Below are 15,973 nucleotides of genomic sequence, written 5' to 3'. Positions count from 1 at the left end.
CTACTAAGGTATTGCAGAACTATGTCAAATTTAAACTCTTTTTTAACACTAGAGGGCTAGCGTTACTTTAGATCGGCTGGCTGCGCAAACACACACACAAGATTAGTAGGTTTATCATCTTTGTGGTAGAAATTTAATATTTTTCTTGCTTTGTAGAGTTTTTAGATACCACAGCGAGAAGAAACTTCCAGCATCATTATATGACAAGGGGCCTTTCATTAACTTTGTAGTACGTACTGAAAAACTGCTTTATTTTGTTCGTGGAAGCGTGACTTTTTGGGAAACTAATGGCACTTGCATTCCCACTTGTATATGATGTGCACAGAAGTTATAATAGAAGATTGAGTTAACTGCAATGTTTCATTTTCTCTGTCTCCAATGACTGTGGTATTTGCTTGTCAGCTGGAATGCAGCTTATATTTGCATTTCAATTCCCAGGAAAATTCAGGAGTTACATCATTTTCAAAATCTAGAACCCGCAGCTGAAGAAACAAATGGCTGAAGACGTCAGAAATCTAATGCCACAAAATAAACGCACATTTCATTTCTTGGACACAGAATTTAAGCTTAATAATTTGAACTGTGACACATGCTTTTTATGGTGCCTGCTTTTCATTTCTGGATTTTCTTTGCCTGACTGTAAGCATCTACATACGTTCACTTACAAGCTATGGTTAGATGAGAAATACTGTTGCAGATGATATTTGTTGATGGATAGTTAATAATTCTGAGAACTATTTGAAAGTGCAGATTGCTTTCTGTGCTTGAGCATGAAAAGCAGGGAGTGCTTAGGATTATTTTTACAGTAAGAGGGAGAGGGGGGGAAAAAAGCACAGGATGGTGCATGACGTCCACTGAAAGCGGCATGAAGTTTCCCTTTGGCTGCAGTGAGCCCATGGTGTCCCTCCTTAATGGGCACTTTAAGCTAATGTGGTTGATTTCCATTTCAGACTGGCTGCACACACGTCTACCGTACCCAGCTGTGTGCAGTGACTTGTGCAGTTGTAGTTCACCCACACGCCCACGTCTTTGCTTAACATTACTGATTATGCTATTTATTTTGGGCTTCGCCCTCACGTGTTCATCTAATCCGAACCACCAGACTACGCCATATCGAAACATTTGCCAGGTAAGCTGTCTCACCCAGGGATAAGTTGACTTAAATTGTATATGAATTTCATTTAAAATCTTCAGCGCATGTCTGCATCAGAAATTCGCTGCAAGTGCACTGCTAAGTGGTGTCCGGGGCCTGGCACACAACCTGTGAGCACGCAAGGTGCTGCTGCCTTGCTGTTTGCTGTTGTGACTCCCTATTGCATTTAGCGTTCCGGTGAAACACCTCCTGCATTGCTCAGTTTCTGTGTGCTAAGAAAAGGGATGAGGGATTTTCTTTCCCATGTGCAGTGGGGATACCTACCGGCTAAAAATGTAATCTGGAGCCCAAATCGGAGTAAAAACCTTCCATCGTTCTTTTCCATTTTTCCCCCAAACATTTAGCTGGAGGAGGAGGAGGAGGAGAAGTGGAGGAAAAAAGCAGGCGGCTGCTAAGTTAGAGTCATGCAGTGGGTAGAGGATCGGGGCAGCAAGGGCACGGAGGAATGAGGAAGGAGAGAAGCCTGCCGTTGAGGAGGGTCTGGATGTGTTTTCCTGGGCATTGCTCCTCGGAAGAGCCCTGCAGTGGCTGCGAGTCCTGCTGAAGCCGTGCAATGCAATGGCCAGCAGCAGAGGCAGAATGCAAAATGCTTAAAATAATTTTTCAGGAAATCTTTACAGAGCTTCCCTGTGGACATGAGTTTTCTTTTCATCTGAAGACGTGAGTAGGCAGGGCCTTGCAGGAGTTTGCTGTCCCATCCCACCTGCCGTCACCACCGGCAAGGGGCTAGTGCGCAAAGTGCCAGGGGTGGTAGTGGTCTGTGCAGCCACGGAGAGGGTGCCCAATGCAAGGGGAGGTATGGTAGCGAGGAGTGGGGGCGTTATTTGCAAAGGACATGGGAGCACACTGGGGCCACCGTCATACGCGGTGGACTTGGTGGGTTCGCCACATCAGCGGTGCAAGGCTGGGTGATCAGGGGCAACATTTGTCCCAGATGTGTCTCCAGTAGCTTCTGTTTAAAATGATACGGAGCAGCTCAGGAAGACAGGTCGTGGCACTGTTTAGCACGGTGCTGTCCCCAAAGCCGAGGTGAGGAAATAGGAGGGAAACATATGTTCTCCAGGCAGGAGAAAAGCAACTTGCAAAGCTATATGATCTCTGTGCCAAGTCAGAGCTTTAATTGGCACAAAAATTATCTTTACTAGCACCTGCAAGCGAGCGTGTAGTACACTGCAAACTTAATAGTCAGAGGGAGAATGAATTCCTTAGAGCACAAAGGAAAAACATTTCCTTTTGTAGGTGATGGGGTAGCACGGTATCTTAGGCTGCTTCAAAGCCAAGGGCATTAGTAAAACCAAAAGCCAGAACCATGACACCCTGGTTTCTTTCAGGTGTAAACCTTGTCAGTAGAAGTGCTCTCCCTCAAACAAAGAAACCTGACAGAAGCTATAGAGGCTTGGCGGCGTGGACGTTAGTCAGGTGAGGAGCGATATGCAAGCACCGCTGGAAAGGAGTCTGGGGCATGTTGAGATAGTGGAAAAGAGAGTGAGGTTGGTCTCTGATGAGGTTTTTCTGTTACGGAGCTATGGGGGGAATGAGATGTTGTAAGCAGCCATTCATGACCATGACCACCTCCTAATCGAAGGTGCTTGCTGTTGCCTTTTGTAGGGTTCATATGTGCTTCCTCCCATGCTTTTCCCTCCTCAGCCCTGACAGTGGGGCCAAAATGGATCTTTCGAATCCTTAGCTTTTCCGTAATCTGCCTTTTTGCAAGTGTTTGTGGATGATGCTGAGCACGTGCCTGCAGGTAGATCAAGTTTCTGAATGCTCTGCTCTTCAGGTGCTGGATAACCCTCAAGGCTGTTTCACTTCTGTGGCAAACCAGCATCCAGCAGAGTAACTCACCCAGGGTGCCTGAGACATCTCGTATATCACCCAACACATCTCTTCACCAAAGTGATCACTGTCGCAGTTTGGGACTCTCCTTCAGGCTGACCCAGCCAGTTGTTTGAGACCTGGGACATGAAAGGCCAGTTGGGTGTCAACAGCTGTGTCTGCCTTGAAGCAAAGAGGTTGTTGTGTTCTTGGACTTGGATGAATTAGACATTCCCAAAAAATGCAGTGTGTAAGGACTAGGCCCATCATATATACATATGTGGATGTATTTTTCACTGTAATGCAGCACCCTAAGGCCCCTAACGCTCTAATAGCTCAGCTTTGGTTTGCTAAATTACTGCAGCACTGGCCATGATTTCAGTCATATCCCCAATCCTGATGTGGTCAAGTTCACAAATCCCGTATCATGCAAAGTGGAATTACAGAGCTGCGTTGTCCCAGATGGAGGAAAAATTCAGCATAAAAAAGCACATCTCTGTAGTAGGCAGCCTTGGGGGAGCCCTGATGCAGGACCTGGAAGGGAGCTGAGCCCAGTTGTGCTTTTTCAAGGTTTGACCATGGGCTGTTTAGGTGAAGGACAGCTTGTCCGTGGCTCCAGAATAAAAACAGCTGTAAATTGAGGTTTTTTAATTTTTCTCTGCCTTTTGGGGCCCTTTTGTCTCCTGGGGACAAGGGCAGGTGCATAGTCCAAGCGCACTTAGCCAGAAGCCTGATCCTGTTTGCATCAGAGCTGCCCCATGCCCTGTGTGGATTCCTGGTGCTTGAGTGGTTACATGGACCCGTAACATCCCCAAACATATAGCGAGGCCTCTCACGTGGGGATATAGGGAGGATGTTAGCAGGTCTGAGCACAAAGGGAAAAATAGTGGGAGGGAAGAAAAACACTTGGATTTATCAAAATTGGATGTGTCTAATGTATTCTAGAAAGCAATGTCAGACTTAAGGGAAGACGCAGTCATTCAGTCACTTAACACATTCATAAAGAAGGATGCTCAGTTCCTGGGAAACTATTTCAGTAAACCGTAGGGAAGTGTGTATAGACTTTACCTCTTTTTCCTGTAACATATGCAAAATTAGAGCTTTCCAGCAGTAGAAGTTACTGGGAGGGCTCCTGGAAATGCTTGTGTTTCATATTTCCTTTTTTTTTTTTTTTCTTTAATTGTCACTTCATCTCGAGGAACAGCATCGCAGACCAGAGCACCTGTGCCAGGGCGGGTTTGAGGGCGGCCGTGCCGGTGGCTGGGGACTCGGCACGGAGCCGCCCGCCACCCGGAGAGCGGATGAATGGCAGGTCCGCTTTCTGCAGGAGGGTGCCAGGCAGGAGGTCTGCCCCCAGGACTGCACCTCCGAGCCCTTTTCGGGAGCCGTCTGGACTCTGCCCAGCTCCAGCTGGCGCAGAATTACTCGGGACCTAATTACAACAACCTGGTGACAGCCCAGCGAGAGGAGTCCCTCATTAATCGTGATGGTCTGGATGCCACAGCTGGCGCTGGAAACTCTTAAATGGTTATTGCTGGAAACAGCGAGTGCATACCAGGGGAAAGATCACTCTATAAATGCGCTATTTCTTACATTCTTTCTCTGAGCATCTGTTATCGCTCTCTGCCAAAGACAGGATATTGGATCCTTAGCTTGGCTCGGTGCAGCCAATCTTCTGGTTTTATGGTTAGGTCTGTAACAGCAGCTACAAGAAAAACTTTAAAATTCTTGAGTGGAAAAAAATCCTTTAATAGTATTCATGCCTTTTTGTTTGGCTCCTGGAGTATTAAGCAACAATACAAGGGAGATGCGTCAGTATTGATCAGCACAGTCCCACTGGTAGTATTTTGCTTTCTATTTCCATTATATTATAATAATGTTTAAGATAACTAAAATTTATATGTATTGAAATGTTACACAATGTAGAAGACAAGCTTTTTCTGATACTGTTAGTTATATTGTGATGGACAATAGCTCTCACATTGTGTGGCACATAGTGGGAAAGCTTTTTGCCTTTTTACTTTGATGAGATGGAATAAAGAAGGGGTCGAGCCAGTAGAGATCTCTCTGATCTAAAAATAAAGCAAATGGCCTAAAAGAACTGCACCACGCCCAGGGACCTTTGACAATGTGTGTTCAGGGACTGAATGTGTGGCCTCCTGATTGCAGAAACATGCTTTTCCTTCCCTTTCTTCACCTTGATTTGCAAGTTTTAGAAGCCAGTTGCCATGAAGCCGCTTTGGTGATTTGGGGTGCCAATGGCTCATCGTTGGCCAAACAGAGGAGCAGTAACAAGTCTCTCCTTGCATTTGGTTGGGCTATGAAGGTCTCACATTTTTCCTGTCCGTTAGATACAGCATCTCCCTCCGGGTTGCCGCCAACACAAATGGACCCTAGTTCATCCTTCCCAAACATCTTCACACCTGGTGTGTCCTAGGGCTTAACCAACCATGTGCGGTTGATTCCCTCTGGGTTGAATTCTTCCTCTAACTTTAGTGTCCCAATCCTCTTCTCCTTCGACAAGTGTGCTCATCTGAAGCACCCCTTCATTGATTACATCCCCTTGGGTCCCCCAGAAGCATCAAAGTATGTGATCTCAGTGATGATATGGCTGGAGCTTCTCTGCCAGGAGTTCCTGCAGTAGTAGTAGCCTTCATTACATTGACTTGTAATTAGCATTTCATTCCTAGTGTCACAAATAATTAAAAATGACCTGAAGTCACTCCAGCATTTTTTTAATTGCTACGCTTCTCCTGTGAATCTCTGCTAGTAACAATAGATAAAACAACAATACAGCATAAAAGCAGGTTTTAATTTATTTTTTATTATTTTACAATGCTGTTTCCTACTGATGTGGGGCACTGCAGGACATGTAAGTGTAAATGCAATACAAGCCACCAAACATGAAAGCCCTGACCACGTGTTCTTTGATGATGAAAAAATCCAGTTAAAACAAACTTTAAAGTAGGTTTACTTTAAAATTACTCTGACTTTCCAAAGTCAAGCCTTTCAGCCTCCAAATAATAATTATTTTAACATCTCCTTGTTTTCAGAGAAAGCCCTCCTCACCAAGAATTGTCCTTTTTTTGATATTTACCTGGGAGCCACACAAAAACAATGCTTTCTTTTTGACGGCTCCCGCTAAGGTCAGGTCTCCTTCATGCTCTAAAAACACACAAAAGGAGACAATCTTTGCCTGAAGAACTTTAAGGCCCAGAATCTTTAAGGTCTTGTGGAGAGAAGCCTGGTGCCACACCGTTGTGGACTTGGAGAACCTCAACTCCAGCAGGAACTGAGTGGTTTTGAAAATCTGTTGTAGGGACATGTGCCCGGTCCATGGCACATAGCCATGGTGCACCCAGGCGTTGGGGAAAGTGCTTGCCAGGGCCGCCTGCATAAGGCAGCGCTGCAGATCTCATGAGCCTATAACCGAGATCCCCAGTGACAACACCCGCGCGCTGCTCACGTGTGCCAGGCACTAATGCTTCTGCAGCTGCCTCTCAGCACCCCATGACCTGGGACCTCCCCAGGAACTAGTTTTTAGGGTACTGCAGGAGAACTTGTCTGTTGTTCCCAGTTCCCAGAAGTGCTTCTGCCCTGACAAAGTGTTTGGTGATGCTCTCAGCCCCGCAGGTGCCTTGCTCCTGTCCACTCCAACAGAAGACCCACTATTCTTACTTTCAACTGAAATGGTGTTTTACCAAAATTGACTTCCTCTGAAGCACTAGAATACATCTCAGCACTGGCTCCTGAGTTATGGAAAGTGGCAAGACTGTGAAAAATTTTAATTTACAGTAGTCTGGAGGTATCTGGCTATGGCTGTGTAGTGGCTGAGGATTGTCCCTTTGTAGACTGCAGTTTATGGGGCTAAACGTGACACAGCTCAGTGGGGTGGGGGTCTCTTCTTACCAGATGATGCCACTGTTGAGTGGGAGACTTACACAGGTGCTTCCTACCCTACACGCCTCTACCACTAGGGCTCTGCCCCTGTGTCATTCCACATATGGACGAATCTGGGGTCTTTGGCACAGACCCACCTTGAAAAGAAGCTCAGCTTGGACCCAGACTCTCTCAACAACAGCCAGTTACCATGTTGCCTTCCCCATTAAGCAGCAGCCTGAGGACTGCTCATCATAGGGTCCCATATGGAGGAATGACTCTACTGTGCAAGTCCAGCCATGGGCTCCATCTCACATGCAAAATATACATAACAACATGAGTCATCTTGTAAGATGCCCACCAGTGATATGCAGCAACCTGAAACTTGACAGCTCAATCAGCTCCTGAACTCCAGAAAGAACGCTGCCTTGCATCTATGCATAAAATCTGTCCTGTGCTTAAAACTAGACATCTGTCTCAAGTGGTCCATTCCTCAAAGTCCTGGTACTACATGTCCTGCCATATGAATCTGAAATGGTAGGAGTCAGTCTTCAGCAGGAACATCTCCTAATTTTGCTGTATGCACTTCAGTAATACCATTTATGAGGCTGCTCACTTACTTACCTTGCCCAAGCTGATAAATGACCCACAGAGGTAAATCTGTTTCCACAGTTCTGCTCATTCTTTTTGATCTGGTTTTGCGTCCACAGACAACTATTTTCATCTACATTTGAAAAGCAGAACATAAAGTATAAAGGTTATTAATTTCCAGAACCTACTGTCCCTGGGCAGTCTTATAAGGTCCCTGACTACCAACAGCAGCTTGCTGTTCATTCTTGTTATGCTGACGTGTAAGTTTATTCAAAGACCCCTGAAGAACTGGAGGCTTGTTGCACTCATAAATTTCCCAGGATGTCTGCCAGAGGCATAACGTGTTCCCAGCTATCTGAAAATCATCAGTGAACTCTGAGAAGGCAATATTTAAAACCAAAGCTAGCAGTGAATGTTTGCACTCTATACAAATATATTGAAAAAAAATAATAAATCCTCAAAATAGTTTCTTGATGTGGTTTGGAAAGCTGATGATACGAAAACTATGGAAACAATTTTCTCCTTCTCCTCAGAGAGAGCAAGTTGACTCACTAGCCTTAGGTAGGAAAACTGTTGAAGAGTGCCTGCTTGTTAGGCAAACACGGGCAAAACTGGGTGCTGTAAGCAGAAATCCGTGACACTAAAAAAAATGGAAGTGAATACAAGATGGAGAGAGCATGTCTGTGGAGGCACTTCCAGGCTTATGTCAGTTTGGAAGGAGCAGCAACAGCTCCAGAACTTCTCTGGGAGTGGCAATAAGAAATTATGACTTAACTTTGATAACTTGCACTAAATTTTGGAGATACCTGGACAAGGCAGTATCCCTAGTCCAGGGCAACCAAATCAAAGCTTATTGCCACTATTAGCCTCAACATTGTTTGTGCCAGGGAAGCTTTTGATGGTTTGATTTAGCCACACATCATGAAATGGAAGAAAACATTTTCCCTAAGAAGATATTGCAAATTGTGTTCTGGCATGCATGGAAAAGAGATCTTTTTGTTGGCTGAGAAACAACGAGCATATTGAGAAAAGAGGGCTGGTGCCCTGCCTGCATGGGAGTTTTGTTGACCATCATGAGGTTCTTGAAGCAGAAAGCTTCTCAAATGCCCCTGGTCAGAAGAAGGGGACATAACTCTGGGATGCAGGTTGTGTTCTGATGTACAGGCTGGTTGGTAGCAGAGCTGCCAGCCTCTCACTGCCTCCCAAGAGCACCATAAATGAGCATAACCAGTACACAGACACAAAGCCACAAACCACTTCTTCACTTCTTACGGTTCCAGGAGCTGTCACAGAGGCTCTCCTGGGACAACGTGTTGACACTGGCAAAATGTAACACCCTGAGCTAAGCATTCTTGCACGCAAGCTAAAGCAATAGTCTTCTTTTCCTTTTGTTTAATAAAATCTAAGTTTGTGTAGATAAATCTCCAGATGAAGATTCCACTTCTGGAAAGTTTCTTTCTTCTCTTGGGAACCATCTTGCATCAGGTGTGGGAGATAGGATAATGACCAAGGAATATCTGGCTTCCACTCTCAAGTGAAGCTAACTGTGTCCCACTGCATGTAAAATCCTCTATAATAGTGCATTTATTGATTTTCATTGCGAAATCTTTCCTACTGCTGCTAGCATTCCTCCCCAGCTGAGAGTCTGGCTTCCACACAGCTCTCGCACCAAGCTGTTCCCCCAGCCTTGAAGAATTCCTTGAAAAATGGATTTAGGATGCCTACAAGTCTGCCTGGATGTTGGGGCTTCCTACCAGTCCTCCAGTGCTGCAGCCTGTGAAATAGCTGTTATTCAGACTAATGAACATAGCTTGTGCAAGCATCAGTGGATAAAAAGTGGCGATGAATATATTTAGGATGGAAATTAGACAAATATTTCTAAGCCTCAGTAGAGGATAGTTCTGGAAAAGCCTTTTGTTGTAGCTGTGCTAGCTAAATCCTGAGCTACTCCAATTAAAAATAAAAAGTGCGAGCAGTTCATGTTCTGCCTGCAAAACAAGAGACAAAACCAGCCTTTTCAACCACGGTGTTGCCAAGCCCGAGTGTTAACACAAGCATGTCAGCATCTCCGCAGTGCTCAGCAGTGACTACAGGCACACTGCAAATAACGCATGTTTCACGCCTCGCTGCTGCGGGTCGTGGGAACAGAAGCGTGACAAGCACATAGCCCACAGCCTGATGTTTTAGGTAAGGGACTGGCATTAAGTCAGGCCGAACCTGTCAAACAGGAGGCGGCGGAGATAGCTCTCTGGAAATGAGATGCCCTGGGCTGGAATGCCAACAGCATCCTGGGCTGCATCAAAAGAAGCATGGCCAGCACGTTGAGGGAGGTGATTCTGCCCCTCTACTCTGCTCTGGTGAGACCTCAGCTGGAGTACTGCACCCAGCTCTGGAGCCCTCACCACAAGAAGGACATGGACCTGTTGGAACAGGTCCAGCAGAAGGCCACAAAGATGGTCAGAGGGCTGGAACACCTCTGCTATAAGGACAGGTTGAGAGAGTTGGGGTTATTCAGCCTGGAGAAGAGAAGGCTCCGAGAAGACCTTATAGCAGCCTTCCAGTACCTAAAGGGGGCCTACAGGAAGGATGGGGAGGGACTCTTTATCAGGTGTAGTGATAGGACATGGGGTAATGGCCTCAAACTGAAAGAGGGTAGATTTAGATTGGATATTAGGAAGAAATTCTTTACTGTGAGGGTGTTGAGGCAGTGGAACAGGTTGCCCAGGGAAGCTGTGGCTGCCCCATCCCTGGAAGTGTTCAAGGCCAGGCTGGATGGGGCTTTGAGCAGCCTGGTCTAGTGGGAGGTGTCCCTGCCCATGGCAGGGGGTTGGAACTAGATGATCTTTAAGATCCCTTCCAACCCAAACCATTCTGTGATTCTGTGATTCTGTGATGATTCTGTGAATGCTGTTTGGGAAGTGGTTCATCGAGCTGTGGGGAGAAGCAGAGGTACCCATGGGGCTGAGGCACCCACACATCCCACAGGCAGGTTGTGCGCCTGGGGGATCCCAGCTGCCAAGCGGAGTGCGTGGTGGCATAGGATTAAAACATCATGGCTTTCATTACAGAAGGCTCTTCAGAAATTTTCAGGCGTTCATTAACGTTTTTTTCAATGTCTAGCGCTGTGCTTTACCTGTTGCATTTGTCCCGAATGTATGCTTCAGTGGTTGCTCGTTACTTACATATCAATAAGTAAATAAAACGCTTCGATCCAGCTCGGGTTTAAACAGCATGAACAGTGCCTCATTTCCCCGTGACACAGCAGTGGAAACGATGGTCCCTACCTAGCACAGCTTACGAGGGATGGGTAAATCAGTTGGAGACGCACCAGAGACCAGCGAACGGAAGGGATGCTGCCAGCTGCAGCATTAGGCAGAGGTCTCTGCTGAGCTGCAGCCTGACCACTGTCAAGTTTTGCTGCTGGCATCGCAGTAGAGGAGGGTTTTAAGAAGGTATTAACCACCAGAGAGTCTCCCTTCTGCTTTCTTTTGTGCTTGTGTGTTTTCTCTGCTGGCTCGAAAGCAGCAGGTAAGTAGCCCACATTATTGTCAGAGTTTTTCTTGCTGTTATTGATGATCTGCAGCAGCACAATGAGAGCGAGCGGCGCCTTGGAAGGCAAAGCTCCAAAGAAACAAAACTAAGAAAATCAATGTTTGCTAACGGAGAAAAGAAAATCATCTGCACTGAAAGGAACTGACTGATGGAATGGGGTCTATGAGCCCCTGCCTCGGCTCCCATAGGCAATTGCCTCTGTTTAAAGAGAGAGAAAAGGAAAGAGAAAGAGAGTAAAATGGTAAAATGCTGCTTTAGGAATTAGGGCAAATACTCCTCCCATTCTTGGATGTTTCAACTTTGCCTGCAGAGTCTGTGAAGGTCAAAGCAGTTCATGGGATGTATTTTCATTTTATATCCAAATAGTTGTACATTACTTTCTCTGTCCCTCTCAGGTGTGCAGTGGCCATAAGCTAACCTGTATTTAAAGCAGCACCAAGGGAAAGAAGTAAAATACAGTTCCTAATTTGTGGCAACAGAGAAAAGAGATCTTTTATTTCTTTTCTTTTATTAGCAACGCATGGAGCTCATGTGAATGGACTACCCAGAATGGGGTGGCTAGTTCTTATTCAGAAGTGTGCACAATATGGGATTATTGATTTCTTCTCTGCTTGGAGATTAGAAACGGAATAAGCAGGAAATGGTTTCCACACTTGACCTCATGCATGTTCAGCACTGAATTGTTTCCTAGCAGGTTCTCATGCATCCGTTTTTAACCTTTAGATACTGCTGCCTTTACAGGCTCAGCAAGGGCACTCCACACACGGTTATCTCCTCCTAGCCATCAGCTAATTGGTCTTTCCAAAATACACCTCAGTCAGCCCCAAATTATTAAATCAATGGTGTTTTTTGAACAAACCATTAATCATTTTATCTCCACTTGTCTGCTTGACTTTTTTTCTGGTTTTCTACACCCCCACCCATGTTATAGTGTCTTCTGTTAATGTCTTCTGTTATTAAAATAGAAGCAATGATGGTGCTGACACAGATCTGGAAAAGAGAGAAATGGTTAATTAGAGCATACATCAGTAATCACTTGGCTTTCCCTAACTGCAATATGGCAATAAAGGATTTAGCTATTCCAGAAATAAAAGCCTATTACATAAATATCAGTCCCTTTTTATTGAGAACACTTAAATTACAAATTTCTTTTAAAACATACAGTGTACTTACCTGCTCTGCAATTTCAAAATCAGTTATTTTATAAAAAAAGAATTTTCCTTGCTTGCATAGTTGATATACAACTGTGTTATGTAGTGTAGAAAGGGATACAGAATGATTCGTGTAACTGGAGGGTTTGTTTCACATACCTCCCCCTGGTGTGTTTGGGGGTTTTTTTGTAGGGTCCCGTTGTTAGTTGCTCGCAGTATCAGATGGACACAAGTAACTTACACAAATGCTCAGGACTTCAAACCACATATTTCTTGAATTATATACAGTCAAGGGTTCAGCCTTGTGCGTGCACATGCACATATTTTATCACCCACTATTGCTCACCCTCGTGCTTAGAAGCTCTCGGTCAATGAACCCTGGCTGAGGTGTGACAGTAACCAGCCTCACGCTGCCAGCGGGAGATGTCTAGTTCAAGGTCAATATATTCAGAAGCAGTTCTGATGTGTTTTGCCATCATCCTTCCCACTTGCAGCAAACATATTTTAAACGGTGAGATGGAAATGCGGAAGTCTTAAATTGTGACAAAAGAGCAAAAGATGTCATTTTTATACTTTAGAAACATAAGGAAACAAGCTGCTGAGATTAGCGTATGCCATTTAATGTCAAATCTCAATTTGTGTTCTAAGATACAACGAAAAGGTAAGGAACAGTAACAACATTTTTGGATGGCTTCCTTTTGGCCTTACACTGCTTATAATGAATGTTTTTTCCTAGGCTGGTACTTTAACTGCCCGATTATTTTAGTCCAACTAGCCCCATCACTAGCAGATATTTACAAAGCAAGCATGGATTTGCTGCAGATAAAAAGCTGGTGTTTAAGGAAAGTAAATAATTCCAGCTAGTTCCTATTGGTTTTCTGGTGGTGTCACATTTCCATGAACAACAGGACACTTTTTAAATATAAAGCAACAATTGAACTGTCAGAGTATGGGTGGCATTTCAGATCTGCACCATTTCCTCACTGGACCAGAAGACAAAAGTTTGAAATATTACGGGACATGGAGCCAGACGTACTTCATCTGTTAGCCTCCCACCATGGCACCAGGAATGCACTTCTGAGAAAGAAACATTAAAATGAAGTCCCCAGGGATGTTAACACTTGCGTTGCTATTCTTTACCTTTAGCCCACACATTCCTCTCCTCAGAAAATAGGGTTAATACCACTGGAGGCAAACACCAGGGTGTGTTTTAAATTATGTTCATGAAATTGCATAGAAAAGCATGAGCTGGCTGCTGAGGACCTCCACATCTCACCAAGGGCTAATTCAGTGAGACTCCTCCTGGAGTTTCAACATTGCAAGTAGCTCCTTGCCATCTCCAAAGCTTTTGGACTTCATCCCTCTTTTTTTTTTTTAATTTTTCCCCCATGGCTTCTTCAGCTGTGGCAGCTGAAGCCCTGGGTTTTCTCTGCAGCCCTTCTCCAGCTCTCTCCCATGGGCTGTCACCTAGCTGTTGCGGTTTTCCCCCCTCACTTACATCTCTGACTTGACCTTACCATAGCAAAGGCACAACCATTTCCAGCTTTACACCTTTTTCTTCTCCTACGCTTTGCCTTTCTGAACAGCTTCCTTGGCCAACGTGCCCGAACTGTGGCTTTATCCCAACATGTATTTGAAATTTGCCTAAGACTCATAATTGAGAGGAACGTGAAGATTTGCCAGTTTGCTTAGGAGAATGTGAAGCCTGCAGCAAGCCTATGCAGTTGACACTGGTACCCTCTGTGTGGTCTGGTGTGGTCCAAAAGCATGTCAGGTACTGTTGTAACAGCTCCCCAGTATCACAGCTACATCCCAGTGACTAGGCTTGTGCCCTGACACTTTTAATTTTCCCAGTAGAGAGAGACCCCAGATTTATTATTTAGTCACTGATCACCTCTGTCTCCATCTGTGTAAGGATATAATGTTGTTTCTGTTCTCAGAAGGTCTTGTTTGCATTCCATTAAGCAGTCTCCCCTTTAAAGACAGAGAAAAGCCTGTCTGGTTTCTAATTGTCTCAAGACAGAAGAGGAGTGAGGAAATTAAATGGGACAGAAATGTAATGTGAATAGTAGGCTTTCAACTGCTTGGGAATCTTAAGTAAAATGTAAAACGCTTTTTGAAAAGGTCATGTAGTAGAAACCATCAATTTTAATAAGACATTCCTCTCCGCTGTTGAGGCAAAAGTGTCAATATGCAACAACCTCCTACAAAAAGTGCACGAAGCAAAAACCTCTGGTGTATTTAAATACTATTGGAAATTATGAGAAAATATACTCTTATGGAGTATGCAATTTATTGCTTAAATAAAACCATATATATGGAAGGTCACACTCAGTCGCAGTGAGGCTGAATGACAAGACTGCAAGAGCAGCTGACTTGTGTGGACTGAATTTTCAGAGCAGTGCCCGGACAACTGTTTTGTAGGACTCCATTTCTTGCATGCAGAGAGAAAATACACCTCAGCAGCACACAGAGAAGCACCTGCAATCTGAATTTCTGGGCTTCTGTTTACAATGGTGATCAGGTACCTGCACAAAACTCATCATCAATTCAGTGGTCCCTGGAGAGTCGCGTTAATTAGAAAAACCTGGTCTCAGTCAGTAACAGCAGAGGTCACAGCTCCCATGCAGACTGCCCCAGACTCTCTGAGGTTTAATTGATGAGTTTACACAGGCTCAACTGATTTTTGCCCATACCATTTAACTTGTTTTTCCTTCTCCCAGTCTATTTATTAACAGGCCTCTGTGTAGTAAATATAGTTGCCTGTTTTCTTTGCTGCTTGGCTTTCCTTACTACACACACTTGTAAAAAAGACTCTAAGTCCTGCAAATATGGATGAAAGGTATAACTGGTTTTGTGTGACTAACTCTTACTGATTTGTGTAAAGATACCTCATATGAATAAAATGATGCCCCAACAACCTAATAAATTACTGATTTACTCAATGCGTTTCTATTATTTATTGACAAGTCTGAAAGAGTCATTTAAATATGACAAAGGAAGCGAATGTATGGGTTGATCAAGTCGTTTGTCTCTGCTTGTAAACATGGTTATTTAGCTCCATCATACTCCAAAGTATACAGAAACCCTCAGTACACAACTGCTAAGAGTGCCAATAATAGAGGTAATAATATCTATTACTGAAGTTATTGTGCTCCCTGACCATCTGCTTGCACCTACTGCCAGTGAAGAAGATGGAAGATTGAGAAGGCGGTTTTCCAGCAAGACAGTGAGGAAGGAGGAAGGGTTCTGTCATAAGAAATTAGTTAGGATATATAAAAAAGCACAGCTTTTTGTTTGGGCTGCTGAGGTGAATCAAATATGACTATTTGCCAACAGACAAGTAAAGACAAGACTTCCGCAGCTTTCATTGGGTCCAGAGTTTCACTTCAGAAATGGAAACACAATAAAAGGAAAAAAGGGCAGCTTGTGTGAGGATTTTAAAACATAGATGGCATGCAGAATGCAGATAATAATAGTAAACACAAAAATGCATCTGCTTTTCAGCGTAATTTAGAGAGACACAACTTCTGTTATTCTCATTGCTTTACTCCAGAACTTCTTGATGACAATCATTTTTGAAAGTAGCTCACGTCTTTGGGTCCTTGTCACACACAGACCGAAGTCATGTTGCAGAGCCGTGATTCATGTTTCTAAGTGATTGCCTCATTGCTTACAAAAGAAAGTATTATGGCCATTTTAGTCTTTATGTGCAATTTTTAAAGACCTTGTTTTATAGAAGCTGAGCGTGGGATCCCTGCAGGCTTAATGAACAAAATTCATTCTCAAGATTACATATTATTGCCATCATCCAGCTGTCATCTCCCTGTCT

Source organism: Chroicocephalus ridibundus, chromosome 1 (assembly GCF_963924245.1).
Source record: "Chroicocephalus ridibundus chromosome 1, bChrRid1.1, whole genome shotgun sequence".
Classification (NCBI taxonomy): domain Eukaryota; kingdom Metazoa; phylum Chordata; class Aves; order Charadriiformes; family Laridae; genus Chroicocephalus; species Chroicocephalus ridibundus.
The sequence above is the reverse complement of the archived record's forward strand: the minus strand, read 5'-3'. Positions refer to the sequence as shown.